Here is a 13,134-nt window from a genome sequence, read left to right on the forward strand (position 1 = left end):
GGAACACATGTATACCTGTGGTGGATTCATTTCGATATTTGGCAAAACTAATACAATATTGTAAAGTTTAAAAATAAAAAAAAAAAAGAAAGAGACACAAGTTTGATCCTTGGGTTGGGAAGATCCCATGAGGGAGGAAATGGCAACCCACTCCTGAATTCGTGCCTGGAAAATCCCATGGGCAGAGGGGCCTGGTGGGCTACAGTCCATGTGGTTGCAAAGACTCAGACTCGACTGAAGCGACTTAGCAAGCAAGGTAGATGTTGAATTCTCATTCATACAGTAGCAGAGGTGTAAGCAGTCTGGGCCTTGTACGGAAGCCCACAGTTTCAGGGATCTCCTGGTGTGTTCCCTGCCTTTCCCCAGAGAGGGACGCTGTCCTCATCTGCATGGTCCATGGTGATTCTCCACCCTGTCTATAGTCCAACACTAAGAGACGGAGGGGGCCCTGGAACGCTCTTCATTTCTGCTCTTATCCAAGGCTTAACCACGTGAGGCTGGGAAAGGAAGTCATATGCCAGATGTCATGTGCCCTTAGGGGCTCTGTTATAACCTTGGAGATCCTATTATTCAGAAGGAGGGGAGAAGAGATGTAGGGTAAACAATTAGCAGTTTCTGCCAGAGATGGTCTCTCTGAGGCAGTGACATTGAAGGTGAGAACCTGAGGATGAATTGGTGGAGAAAGGGAAGAGTTTTCCAGGCAGGGGAAGAGCGTGTGGGAGGACCAGAAGGCAGGAAAGCCCAGCTACCATGTTTAATGATATGCATGTCTGAGAAGTGGGCTTCCCTGGTACTCAGATGGTAAAGAATCTGTCTGCAATACAGGAGGCCCGGGTTCAGTCCCTGAGTTGGGAAGATCCCCTGGAGAAGTGAATGGCTACCCAGTCCAGTATTCTTGGCTGGAGAATTTCATGGACAGAGGAGCCTGGCAGGCTATAGTCCATGGGGTCACAGAATCAGGCACAACTGAATGACTAATACTGTCTGTGAAGCACATCCCCCAGGTGGTTAGGACTCACAAGTGCCAGAACTAGACGTGGTCTAGGGAAGCGGCAGCTCTGGGTTGACCTGACTTTTCTCTTTTGTGTCTTACAGGGTTGGGATGGACCCGGACCGTGATGAGGGGTCTTTGTGCCAGACTCTGGAAAGCCCATGTGTATCCTCAGCTTTGAGAACTGAATTCCATAGGTTGTGTCAGTGTCAGACCTGTGAAGTTTAGTTCTTTAGCTGGGATATCTCTATCATCCTAGATTCGAGAGATGTTGGAGAGAACAAATCCAAGGTCGGCTGGAGAACTTGGAAGACTGGAGACATAAGGGCCAAGTCTCAGGCTCTGAAGGAATAGTGAGGGAGGGTTCACGGGAGGAGCTCTCATTTAACTGTGAGAAGACTTGGATTCTAGCTGAGCAGTGTTCCAACTAGCTAAGTGGATGCTCTAGGCAAGTCATTCTTGCTGCTGCTGCTTTTACTAGTTTATATTTATTGATTACTTATGACATTCCAGGTACTGTACTAAGTGCTTTCCATGCTGTTATAGGAGACTCCTGGGAAAAATTGCTTTAATGAAGCTTGAGATGCCTGGCACATCCATGCAATGATTTTTTCCCCTCTGCATGGCATCAGATGGAATTAACAGAATGTGACAAGTAGTATTTAGCATGGACTGCTGAGCTAATTGATCCCTTTTTAGAATGAGACACATGGATACATCCCTCTTGTGGTCCCCCTCTCCCTTTATTTGAATCTTTATTTCCTTGCCTTCTATAAATACATTAGGGCTACATTGTGTTTTTGTATTACAAACTAGGAAAAAGGAGGATGTGATTAGACCTTACTATGGTGCCCAGTTTCTTCCGGGGCAAAGGAATATGAGGGTTTTGAAGGCTCCCTCCCTTTGGAAGGAATGATGCTAAAGCTGAAACTCCAGTACTTTGGCCACCTCATGCGAAGAGTTGACTCATTGGAAAAGACTCTGATGCTGGGAGGGATTGGGGGCAGGAGGAGAAGAGGACGACAGAAGATGAGATGGCTGGATGGCATCGCTGACTCAACGGACGTGAGTCTCAGTGAACTCCGGGAGTTGGTGATGGACAGGGAGGCCTGGCGTGCTGCGATTCATGGGGTCGCAAAGAGTTTGACACAACTGAGCGACTGATCTGATCTGATCTGATCCCTTTGCCAGTATGGCCAGCTTTATGCTATGGGTGAAGCTGTGTGTTGTCCTCCTATGTCCTAGGTCAGCTAGGTCTGCTCTGAAGGTCATGTTTGCTGTGATGGTGGTGATTTCGCTCTTTAGGCAGAGAGCCGCATTCTGTGTGAGTAACATCTGGGCTTTGTTAGGCTTTAGATTTGATGGGGAACTGGGCATTCCCATCCTTTGGAAACTCATCTTTAAGGGTCTTGGTGTCCTAAATTGTCCATCCCTTAATGTCTGCAGAATGCAGGTGTGGTCTGGCCCAGTGAGGGAAGGCAGGCCCAAAGTGGGAGACCCTTTTCAGTGACACTGATGCTTACTGAGTGCCTGCTACATGCTGGGCACTGGGCTCAGTGCATTTTGTGCATGATCTCAATGAATCTCACATCAAGGGTTATCTGGAAACTGAGGACAAATTAACCAAAAGATGTCAAATAAAAAAGTGTAGTGATGTTATGTGATGCAAAGGAATGCTTGGTTCTTGTGAAGGCCCCCCTGCATGGGTGTTGGGACATGGGTGTGCTCTCTGAGCTATATCGATGGTATCAAGGCCCCACCCCCAGTCTGCCCACTTCCGCCTTTTGCTTACTAGACCTTTAGCCAGTGACTCATTTTAGAACCAGAACACTGGTGAAACTCAAATGAGATCAGAGATCAGTGTCTTTAGTCCTAGATACTAGAGAAAATCCAGAATTTACTCCAGAAACTTTAGATGCTCAGAGTTTCTGACCATCGTGTTGTGAACAGGGACTTACACTATGGATTCTGACTTACTGCAAAAGGCTAATCCTTAATGCAGGTGAACTCTTCCTAAAGCAGACCTGGTAAATGAAATATGGAATTCACACACACACACACACATACACACTTTAAACAATGATGAAGTAGATTTATGAGGAGTAGGCAAAAATTTACTTTATGAAGAATGTTTCTTTTCATAAGAGGACTTTTTTAAAATTCAGAGGTGATTCCAGTGTGTAATATATTTCCCAAGGATTTTTGAGATTGTATTTGCTGTATCAAAACTTATTTTCTGTAAGTGGAAAAAGCAGGTTACAAAATAGCATGGATTATATGATTCAATTTATATAAAATAAATGCATAAAGGAATATGTGCATTGAAAATATACATCAATTTATCAACAAGGATTATCTCTGGAGTGGTGGGAATTAAGATGGGTTTTCCTTTCTTTGTATTTTCCTCTAGTGTTTGATTCTTACACTGAACATGTTTAATTAAAACAATAAAGTTACTGAAGATGATTTCACACACAATTGTGATCAATCTAGACAAATGCTCGTTCTATGCATTTAGTAGAAGTTATATGGAGGGAGGTTCCTGATGTGTTCAGTGAAGGAGGTGAGTGTAGAAAAATGTATAGTGTGATTTTTTTTTTCAAGAGGGAAGTGTACATGTGTGGGTGTGTGTGTCTCTATGGAATCCAGTGGGTCGTGGCTGGTGAGGTAGCAGGCGATTTTTCTCTCTTTACTTATACCTTCTTGTCCAAATAAGAAGAAAAAGAATTCTCAGTGTATATATGTTACTTTCTAAGAATCCATCCATTGTGTAAACCAGTAGTTTTCAAGTGAGTTTCCTGGACAAGTAACATCAGTATCACCTGAGAACTTGTTCAAAGTGTAAATTCAGGGTCCACCCTTAACACTTTAAGCAGTGTTTTTTGACCTTTTCAGACTCTTTATTTCCCCTGTACCCCTTCCTTGCATTTTTTTCCTCTCCTTCTCATCCTCTCCCTTCCTGCTGTGATCAATGGGATCTCAGAGGCAGATTCATCATCCTTCTGGCTCTGCTTGGGAGAGGACATGTCAGATACTCTTGGAGAGGTGCTTTGGGAGTAATAATACTAATGGAAGTATTGATTTGCCATCCTCAGATAAAAGGGAAAGGCCATGATTTATCAGCTTGCATTGATGGGACACAGTGGGCAGCTGGACACATACTGAGTAGTTGCTATCTATCCATATGACGAGGCTACTGAGACTTGGTGATTTAGGGACACAGTAGTTTCTTGAGTCCTCCAAGCTGTCAAACCTCTGTTAGTTAAGGTGAAGATTCCTATATTAGGGTGCTGCAGAGAAACAAGAACCAATAGGATTATATATACATGGAGATTTATTATAGGGAATTAGCTCACATGATTATGGAGTCCCACTTGGTGGGGTTAGGCAGCAAGCTGGAGACCCAGGAGAGCTAATGGTGAAGTTTCAGTCTGAGTTTCAAGACCTGAGAATCAGAGGGACCAGGTGGTATTCCAGTCTAAAGGCCAACAGGCTTAAGGCTCAGAAAGAACTGATGTTTCAGTTTGAGTTCAAAAGCAGGGGCAAAATAGTCCCAGCTCAGCAATCAGATAGGAGGTATTCCATCTTAATCCCAAGAGTTCAGGTTTTTGTCTATGTAGGCCATCAACTGATTGGATAAGACCCACCCACACCAGGGAAGGCAATCTACTTTACTCAGTCCACCAATTCCATTTTTTTTTTTATTTTATTTTAATGGCAAGCCATTCCAGTATTTTTGCCTGGGAGACCCCATGAACAGAGGAGCCGGGGGGCTAAAGTCCATGGAGTCACAGAGTTGGACATGACTGAGGAACTGAGCACATAGTTACCTTACAGTGTGATGCCAGTTTCTACACAGGTGCATGCTAAGTCGCTTTAGTTGCGTCTGACTCTTGGCAACCCTATGGACTGTAGCGCACCAGGCTCCTCTGTCCAAGGGATTCTCCAGGCAAGAATGCTGGAGTGGGTTGCCATGCTCTCCTCCAAGGGATCTTTCCCACGCAGGGATTGAACCCACATCTCATGTCTCCTGCATTGGCTACCACTAGCACCACCTGGGAAGCCCTGGTGTTAGTTTCTGCCATACAACAAAGTGTATCAGTTATACATATACACATATCTACTCTTCTTATTTCCTTCCCATTTAGGTACAGCAGAGCACTGAGTAGAGTTCCCTGTGCTAATCAGTAGATTCTCATTAGTTGTCTATTTTATACACTGTATCAATAGTGTGGGGCTTCCCCCGTGGCTCAGCAGTGAAGAATCCACCTGCAATGCAGGAGACTCTGGTTCAATCTCTGGTGAGGAAGATCCCTTGGAGGAGGGCATGGCAACACACTCCAGTATTCTTGCCAGGAGAATCACACGGACAGAGGAGTCTGATGGGCTGCAGTCCGTGGAGTCGCAGAGTTGGTCGACAGTTGAAGCAGCTAAGCACCACACTATCAAGTATATATATGTGAATCCCAATCTCCCAATTCATCCCATCACCTCCTTCACCAATTCCAATGTTAATCTCATCTAAAATCACCCTCACAGATACACCCAGAACAATGTTTGACCAAGTATCTGGGCACCTTGTGAGCCAGTCAAATTGACATATAACATTAACCTCCACAGTTCCTTTTTCATATTTCTGCACATCTAGATTATCTTGAACTCTTTCCTAATAATATTTCAGAGCTTGGATGTAAAGTGCTCTGGGGTGTGGGAGGGACCAAACACCTTGCCCTGTTCTTTGTTCTTCTTTGCCGTTAAGGTGCTTTGAGGAACTGTTTTTGAAGGCAGTCCTACTTCTACCTCCTGAGGCAGCCCTTCCAAGTAGAAGAGCTGTTTCAGTTATTCCTGGGAAATGGCTACAGTAAAATTACAACTTTCCTGTATTATGTGTTTGCAATGCTCCAGGTGTCACAGATGAAGAAGTATGTCTAGGTGAGAAAACTGAAGCTCAGGGAGGTTATATACCTTGCTGAAATATCACACACTAGTAAGTGTCCCTTACTGTTAATCAAGGCTGCCTAATCTGAGCCTATGTTCTTTTCACTAAAGTTTGTACTGGGCTTTACAGTTTATAAAGTACTTTAACACACATTATTTTATTTGCTGGCCATAGCTTTCCCCAGTGAAGTAGATATATCCGTAATTTTAGAGATGGGGAATGCAGTTTTCAAAGGCTTCACACCTTGTCTATCTCCTGTGTCATGTAGCTAGTAACTAGTGAAGCTGGGCCACAAATCCAAAATCTCAAATAAAAAGATAACTTTTATTCTAAAAAAATTCATAGGAAGCATATAAGCTTCTTGGAAGATAAAGAAAGAGCACCCCTGCCTCAGTTTCTCTAGTGTAACTGAAAACAGACTAGTATACATTGAGGTTCACCCTAATTCACCTGCCTATGTCTTTGGTAAGCAGGAGTGAGCCCTTGTAAATGATTAATTCCACCCTCCACAACACAGTTATACTTTAAAATATATTAAAATTATGTTGTTGGTAGCTTTTAAGAAACCATAATGTATTTTTTGCCTTGGGTCTTGACATACTACAAACAGTAGTCGGATTCCATCTGCCTCTGGGCAACAAGTGTGTTTTCTTGTTTTAAAAAACTAACATTTTATTGTATAAGTTTACTGCAAAGGAACTCTGCAAATGGAGAAAAGTATGAAAGAGAAAAAATTTAAATTATAAAAAATTTTTACTATGCAACAAAATATTCTTTAAATTGAAAATTTGGGAAATTCAGAAAATCGTAAAGCAGAAAACTATCCATAAGCTTATAGATGTCTATTTTGGGGGCTAACCTGATGGCTTAGCTGATAAAGAATCCACCTGCAATGCAGGAGACACAGGAGATGCTGGTTCAACCCCTGGGTTAGGAAGATCCCCTGGAGGAGGAAATGGCAACCCACTCCATTATTCTTGCCTAGAAAATCCCGTGGACAGAGGAGCCTGGTGGGGAGCCAGAGGAGTCCACGGGGTTGCAAGAGTCGGACATGACTGAGTAAGTGTGTGTCTGTGTCTATTTTGGCTTATGCCTTTTCATTTTCACTTAAAAAAAATACAGTTGGGATTGTTACTTAAATGTAATATGTCTGTGTGTCAGTTCTGTTTTCCTGTTATTTAACATCTTGTCATAAGCATTTCCTCATTTCCTTATAGATCTTTCCCATTCATTTTAAACTGATAAGAACAGATACTACACTTGATCTTAGCCAAAAGGACAAGAAGCGATTTTCATGCATTTTAAATGGCTGCATATGTAGTTCATAGACTGGCTGTGCCTTTGTTTGTTTATCTTCCCCTCTTATTGGACATTTAGAACCTGGATCTTCTAAATCCAAATCTGTTCTCCCACCCACACATATCTGCTTTATTTCCTTTTAGCCTTTTGCTTACATTGATTCAGGCATTATTTGTGATGACCTTAATATTAAAAAAAAAAAAGCCTAGTCACTTCTTAATCAGTAGTGTGCAAAAATGCTAATGTTAAGGCTTTACTAAGTACTGAGTTCTTTCTTCTTTAAAGTAGTTTTTATTGGAGTATAGTTTCTTTACAATGTTGTGTTAGTTTCTACTGTACAGCAAAATGAGTAAGCCATTCATATGCATATATCCCCTCCCTTTGGGATTTCCTTCCCATTCAGGTCACTGCAGGGCATTAAGGAGTGTGTCCTCATCGCGTGCATGCTAAGTCATTCAGTGTGTCCCACTCTTCATGACCCCATGGATTATAGCCCGTCAGGCTCCTCTCTTCATAGGATTCTCCATGAACAGAATACTGGAATGGGTTACCGTGCTCTCCTTCAGGGGATCTTCGCATCCAGAGATTGAATGCTGTATCTCTTATGTCTCCTGCATTGGCAGGCAGGTTCTTTACCACTAGTGCCACCTGGGAAGCCCATGTTCTTATTAGTTATCTATTTTATACATGGTATCAATAGTGCATATGTGTAAATCCAAGTTCTGTTTTAAGACTTTGAACAGATTTCATTAAAGTTACCATTTCTGTTATTCTCGTCATGCAGATGATACCACAGAGGCACAGAGAGGTTAAGATAAGTATCAGAATGCACTCACTGGTACTGAACAACATAGTCAATTTACAGAACCTTATACAAATAGTTATTTATTCAGTCTGCAATGAATTGACACTTTTGAACTGTGGTGTTGGAGTAGAATCTTGAGAGTCCCTTTGACTGCAAGGAGATCACATCAGTCAGTCCTAAAGGAAATCAGTCCTGAATATTCATTGGAAGGTCTGATGTTGAAGCTGAAACTCCAATATTTTGGCCACTTGATGCAAAGAACTGACTTATTGGAAAAGACCCTGAAGCTGGGAAAGACTGAAGGCAGGAGAAGGGGACGACAGAAGATGAAATGGTTGGATGGCATCACTGACTCAATGGACATGTGTTTGAGTAAACTCCAGGAGTTGGTGATAGACAGGGAAGCCTCACGTGCTGCAGTCCATGAGGTTGCAAAGAGTCGGACACGACTGAGTGACTGAACTGAAAAAGCAGCTATTGGTACTGGTTCGGAAGCTCAGTGACATTGAGACTGCTGTCACTCCAGTCCTCTTTTCCTGTGCCTCTTGGTTTTAACATGGCTGTGTGATTGCTCTAGACATCACATTGCCCTGAATTGGGATGTGATTCAATTCAGGGCAGAAGTTCTGACTTAACACTTCTGCCCCTTTTGTCAGGAAAGCACATCTTCTTCCCAGAACTCCCTTTTTCACTCAGCAGAGTTCCACTCATGAACTGTGTTTTACATGATCATTGCCAACCAGAGAAGAGTCTGGGGAAAAACTTACTAACCTCTGGAGAGGAAGTTGACCAGATGAGAATGATTGGGTAAGGACTGTTGTGTCAGTTAACCTACAGTGACCACCACAAGATACTTGCCAAGGTCAAGTGTTGGTCTTATGTGATCCAACCAGCCTGTTTCACACAGGGGCTAATGCCTATTAGCTGGGAATGTTTTCTTACACCTTAAAAAGTGGCTGGACTAGAAGTGGCCTGGAGCCTGCAAACCTCCTCTTTCACTGAGCATAACAGTATCTAATACATGCTAACATTTTCATCAATATTAGTGTCACTGCAAAGTGCTGTTAAAATAGAAGTGTTTTTCACACATTATGTGTCTATGGTGTGTCCACCGCATCATTCTTTTGCTGGAGCGCCACTTCCTTGGCATTTATAACTGGGTAACAAATCTGCAGCTCACTGGGTTCATATCCTCAGGCTGCAGCAGAAGGAGAGGAGGATCTGTGAGCTGTTTGGGCTAAAACAAGTTGCTGTATTACTTTTGTCTCAGCCCTGAGCATATTCATCAGGGGCCTGGCTACAGGTGAACTGAGCTAGAGGCTGCATAGTGGCAATGCTGAAAACTATGGCTGGACCCCACTTCTTGAAAATACGGCTTTATCTAATTAGGAGGGGGCTCAAAAAAGATCCATCATTTACTAGAACTATTAAATTGTGGCTATTTCTAGAGCAGAAGTCTAAAGTAGCAATTAACAGGAATGTTTTGTTTAGGGCTGGGATGAGGTGAGTGAGGTGCTTAGAATGTGAAATTTGAGGGGACGTTCACTCTCATGGTCACTTGCATGGCCCTGGTTTTATTATGTCTTTACTAGTTGTAGTTGTTCATTGTTCAGCCACCCAGTCGTGTCCAACTCTTTGCTACTCCATGGACTGTAGCATGCCAGACCTCCCTGTCTCTTACCATCTCCTGTAGTTTGCTCAAGTTCATATCCATTGCATCGGTGATGCCATCCAGCCATCTCATCCTCTGATGCCCTCTTCTCTTTCTGCCCCCAGTCTTTCTCAGCATCAGGGACTTTCCCAATGAGTCAGCTGTTTGTATTAGATGACCAAAATATGGGAGTTTCAGCTTCAACACTAGTCCTGTCCTTCCAATGAGTATTCATGGTTGATTTCCCTAAAGACTGACTGGTTTGATCTCCTTGCTGTCCAAGGGAATCTCAAGAGTCTTCTCCAGCCCCACAGTTCGAAGTAACTCACTAGTTACTAATGTCTAGAAAGTGGGATAATTATTTACCAAATATTTTTTGATCACTTCTGTGTGCCCAGCACTATTCCAGTCACTGGGGATACAGTAATGAATAAAATAGTTGTTATTGTTCCCATGGTATGGATATTCTAGTAAAAGTGAGATTTCATATAGAAATCTGGACTTTTGGCTCAAAGTATCAGAAGAACTGATAACTGTGAGCAGGCTTTCCCATAAGACAACTGTCACTCAGATTTGAGGAGCTGCTATCTCCTTTTAGTTGAGGTGTGGGTTTGTTACACTTTCCATCACTCCCTACTGTGATTTTTGATCCTAACGGGATCTCTATAAGTGGATACCACTATTATTATTATTGCCATTTTGCAGATGAAGAAACTGATGCTCAAAGAGATAAAGTGACTAGCTTGGAGTCTTCTGGCTACAGAGGGTAGAGTGGGTTCTTTGCAACTTTGGAGGCTGAGATTGTTTCCACCGAGCACAGCAGTGATTTGGGAGTCAGGAACACAAGATATATCAGCAAGCAAAAGCATCCAGCCTATACAAGATCAAATTAGAGAGAGGTATCAGCAGGAAACAGGTGGCACCTCGAATTAGGAGAACTCAAGAAGTGTTCATAAAGAAACTATTTACAAAAGTGTGGACAGAGTGTAGGGAAACCACAAGGCACAGTGCAGAACCCCAGATTATTAAGAGTGGGCCTCTATTGCCACTCTGAGACCTCTAAGGGCAGGTGACAGACTGGGTTAATGGAACTGGGGAGACAGGACTGTGGAGAAGGCTGCATAGTTGAGCTGAGACCTTAGAATGCAGCTGGCCCTTGGGGACCCCACTGGGAGGAAACTTGGAGAATAAATCTCCCAAGTTCTCTCTCCTCCTTCCCATTGATCACTTACCAGTGACAGACTCAACTGGAGGTCAGAGGATGAGGAGTCAGTTGATGCATCCTTCCAATCTGGGCGTCCTGGGGGTACAACAGAGCAGGGTGGAGAGCAGCAGGGAGTGGCTCAGGAGGGGCAAGCAGAGGCACCTGGCACAGGGGCTGGTCAAAGCCAAGGGCATTTTAGGGGACAGGGCGATGATGGGTAGGGGAAGAAATGAAGATAATTGTGAATTCAGGGTTCAACTTTGTTTTAGTTTTGCCAATATATTTTTTAATTGAAGTATATCTAGTTTGCAGTGTGTTAATTTCTGTTGTACAGCAAAATGATTCAGTTATATGTAACATATATCTATGTAGGTACACATTATATATATATATATACTGTTAAAAATATTCTTCTCCATTACAGCTTATCACAGGATATTGAATATAGTTCTCTGTGTCATACAGTGAAGCCTTGGTGTTTATCCATTCTATGTATAAAAGCTTCCATCTGCTAAGCCCAACCTCTCGCTTCATCCCTCCCCTAAACCCCTCCCCCTTGGCAACCACCAGTCTGTTCTTGATGTTTGTGATCCTGTTCCTGTTTTGTAGACAGGTTTGTTTGTGTCATATTTTACTTTTTTGTGGGGGGAGGTTGTGCCACGTGACACACAGGATCTTAGTTCCCCAACCAGGGATTGAACCCATGTTCCTGTAGTGGAAACATGGACTCTTAACCACTGGACCACCAAGGAAGTCCCCATTTGTGTCATATTTTATATTCCACATATAAGTGATATCATATAGTATTTGTCTTTCTCTTTCTGACTTATTTCACTTAGTATGATAATCTGTTGTTGCATCCATGTTGCTACAAATGGCATTATTTTGTCCTTTTTATGGCTGAATAGTATTCCATTATATATGTACTATCTCTTCTTTATATTTTAAATGATTGTTTTGCATGTTCGTTTATTTATTTATATTTGGCTGTGCCAGGCCTTCATTGTTCGTGTGGGCTTTCTCTAGTTGTGGCAAGCAGGGGCTACTCTTTGTTGCAATGTGCGGGGTTCTCATTGTGGTGGCTTCTCTTGTGGAGCACAGGCTTTAGGCAAGCAGGCTTCCAGCACAAGGGCTTGGTAGCTGCGGCTGTTGGGCTATAGAGCATAGGCTTAGCAATTGTGGTGCATGGGCTTAGTTCCTGAACCAGGGATCAAACCCATGTCCCCTGTGTTGACAGGCAGATTCCTATCCACACCAGCACCAATTCCTATACCATAACTTCTGGTTCTATTCATCTGTCTATGGACATTCCATATCTTGGCTACTGTGAACAGTGCTTCTATGAATATAGGGGTGCATGCATCTTTTTGAATTAAAGTTTTGTCTGGATATATATCTAGGAGTAGGATTGCTGGATCATATGGTAATTCTCTTTTTAGTTTTCTGAGGAATCTCTATACTATTTTCCACAGTGAATGCACCAGCTTACATTCCCACCAACAATATAGGAGGGTTCCCTTTTTCCCATACCCTCTCCAGCATTTGTTATCTGTTGACTTTTTAATGACGGCCATTCTGACTAGTGTGAGGTGGTGTCTCATTGTAGGTTTTAAAAAATTAATTCTTATTGGAATATAGTTTGCAATACAATGTTATGCTAGTTTCCTGCTATTAGTTGAGTTCAGTCACTCAGTCGTGTCCGACTCTTTGTGACCCCATGGACTGCAGCAGGCCAGGCCTCCCTGTCCATCGCCAACTCCCGGAGTTTACTCAAACTCATGTCCATCTAGTCAGTGATGCCATCCAATCATCTCATCCTCTGTTGTTCCCTTCTCCTCCTTCCTTCAGTCTTTCCCAGCATCAGGGTCTTTTCAAATGAGTCAGTTCTTAGCATCAGGTGGCCAAAGTATTGGAGTTTCAGCTTCTGCATCAGTCCTTCCAATGAATATTCAGGACTGATTTCCCTTAGGATTGACTGGTTGGATCTTGCAGTTCAAGGGACTCTCAAAAGTCTTCACCAACACCACAGTTCAAAAGCATCAATGCTTCGGTGTTCAGCTTTCTTTATAGTCCAACTCTCACATCCATATATGACTACTGGAAAAACCATAGCTTTGATTAGATGGACCTTTGTTGGCAAAGTAATGTCTCTGCTTTTTAATATGCTGTCTAGGTTGGTCACAACTTTTCTTCCCAGGAGCAAGCATCTTTTAATTTCATGGCTGCAATCACCATCTGCAGTGGT

At 42.8% G+C, this 13,134-nt stretch overlaps 1 long non-coding RNA gene and 1 pseudogene across 1 annotated transcript in view; one reads left to right on the forward strand and one right to left on the reverse strand.

Moving 5' to 3' along the window:
* LOC139184217 (uncharacterized) overlaps positions 1 to 13,134 on the forward strand; it is a 181,977-nt gene continuing 168,843 nt past the window's right edge. Inside the window, exon 1 of the long non-coding RNA XR_011567786.1 lies at positions 1 to 13,134. This exon is cut by the window's right edge and continues 52,131 nt beyond it. This is a non-coding gene — a long non-coding RNA (uncharacterized lncRNA).
* On the reverse strand, positions 7,054 to 7,220 carry LOC139184315 (U2 spliceosomal RNA; annotated as a pseudogene).

This window comes from Bos indicus, chromosome 7, assembly GCF_029378745.1.
Source record: "Bos indicus isolate NIAB-ARS_2022 breed Sahiwal x Tharparkar chromosome 7, NIAB-ARS_B.indTharparkar_mat_pri_1.0, whole genome shotgun sequence".
NCBI lineage: Eukaryota > Metazoa > Chordata > Mammalia > Artiodactyla > Bovidae > Bos > Bos indicus.